This window comes from Penaeus japonicus, unplaced genomic scaffold (genome assembly GCF_977035675.1).
Source record: "Penaeus japonicus unplaced genomic scaffold, GWHDUDI00000001_assembly GWHDUDI00000011, whole genome shotgun sequence".
NCBI classification, from domain to species: Eukaryota; Metazoa; Arthropoda; class Malacostraca; order Decapoda; family Penaeidae; genus Penaeus; species Penaeus japonicus.
Window position 1 is genome coordinate 20,418,667 of NW_028234413.1, and position 2,500 is coordinate 20,421,166.

Here is a 2,500-nt window from a genome sequence, read left to right on the forward strand (position 1 = left end):
TTTTTTTGTTCTCTCTTTCTTGCTTGCTTTCTCTCTCTCTCTCTCTCTCTCTATCTATCTATCTATCTATCTACCTATCTATCTCTATCTATCTATCTACCTATCTATCTCTATCTATCTATCTATCTATCTATCTATCTTTCTACCTATCTATCTCTATCTATCTATCTATCTACCTATCTATCTCCATCTATCTATCTATCTACCTATCTATCTCTATCTATCTATCTATCTACCTATCTATCTCTATCTATCTATCTATCTACCTATATATCTCCATCTTTCTATCTATCTAAATAGATGGTTAGATTAATATCAAGATAATTCTCATATCTCTTGTATTGTAAATAGAGGAAGCCAATTTTTTTTTTTTTTTTTTTTTTTGTATATATATTTCTTCTCTTTTTGCAAACCTTATAGCGGCCCTTTCCTTACTTGACCCCCACCCTTCCACCCTCATTTATCCCCCCCCCCTCATCACCCCGTCTCGACGCACCCAACTCCCCCCCCCCTCCCCCCCACACCTTCCTTCTCGCCCAACCTCGCCCACCGCAAATCACACGATCGTAACAGCCCACCAAAAGTACCATACCTTTTTATCCCCTCAGCCCCCCCCTCCCTACCCCCCCGCCCTCCCCTCCTCCTCCTTACCCTCCCCCTCACACAACCCTCCCTCTCCCTCCAATCTCCCTACCCTCCATCCCCCCCCCCCTCCTCCCCCTCAAAGGGCCATAAATGGGGGCTGACCATGATCACCCATGCGACCAGCCGGGATGATGGGGGTAGGGTGGGTGGGGGAGGGGGTGTAGGTAGGGGTGTATTTGCGTGTCATTCACAGGTGCAATTAATTTCACATAATAGGTAGACTTCCGGCTTACATTGGCCTCCGAGCCTAACCTTTTGGCTCGAGTCCTCCAGCACAGCTCGGACGCACGGACACACGCACGCACGCACGCACGCACGCACCCACGCGCAGGCGCACTCACGTCGCGGTCCAGTGTTGCTTGCTAGCTATGGGATGGGCGTGTGCTTGTTTTCTGTGGTTGTTTTGCTTTTCCTTTCGTTTCTCTCTCTCTTTCTTTCTCTTTCTTTCTTTCTCTCTCTCTCTCTCTCTCTCTCTCTCTCTCTCTCTCTCTCTCTCTCTCTCTCTCTCTCTCTCTCTCTCTCTCCTCCTCTCTCTCTCTCTCTCTCTCCTCTCGTTTCTTTCTCTTCTCTCTCTCTCTCTCTCTCTCTCTTCTCTCTTCTCCTCTCTCCTCTCTCCTCCCTCTCTCTCTCTCTCCTCTCTCTCTCTCTTCTCTCTTCTTATGCTCCCTCTCTCTTTATCTATCTCTTTCCTCCTCCCTCTCTCTCTCTCTCCTCTCTCTTCTCTCTCTCCTCTCTCTATCTCTCTCCTCTCTTCTATCTATCTATCTTCTCTCTCTCTCTCTCTCTCTCTCTCTCTCTCTCTCTCTCTCTCTCTCTCTCTCTCTCTCTCTCTCTCTCTCTCTCTCTCTCTTTCCTACTCACTCCTTCTCGCTCAGTGCATATGTACAGATTTTTTGTACTTCCATTATCATTACCATCATCTTGAAAGCAACATTTTCATTGAGCAGGTGCAATGGCGGTCGATGTCTTTCTTTAAGTTCACTTTACATTAGCTTGGCGAATGGTTGTGGTTATTATTGCAATCTTGCAACTTGATGCCATTGCAGCTTCTACTATTATTGATACTATTGTCATTGTTGATAAATCTACAAATAATAGTATTATTGCTATCAAATTAGCAACACTACTATGACTACTAATTCTATGGCTACTCTTATCAATAGTGTTACTACTACTGCTACGAAAACTATTACTCATGATGACAATAATACTACTACTATTACTACTACTACCATCACGACTACTATTAATAAACTATCTACCACGAATATTAATAATTCTAGTGTTACTTCTAATAGTAGTTCAAATACTGCTGTTACTATTTATATCAAATTTACCTCTAGTGATGATTAAATTCCTCCACTACAACTACTATTGTTACTACATCTACCACAAACACTAATACTAATGGGAATAATAATGATGATGATAACTATAATGATGGTAATAATAATGATGATGATAATAATGATAATGATTATAATAATAGTAGTAATAATAATAATAATAATAATAATAATAATAATAATAATGATAATGATAATAATACAAATAATGTTAATAATAATAATAATAATAATAATAATAATGACAGTAATAATGGTAATAACAATAATAACAATAATAATGACAATAATAATGATAATGATGATAATTATATCAATATTAGTAATAATGATAATATCATTATCATCAATAATAATGACAATGATAATAATGATAGTACCACAGCTAATGTTCTCTCTCCGAATCCTAATGAACCCACTACTACTACCACTATTACTACAACTACTACTACTACTACTACTGCTACTGCTGTCGGTGTCTCTGCTTTATGACTCTCCGTGCCCTCATT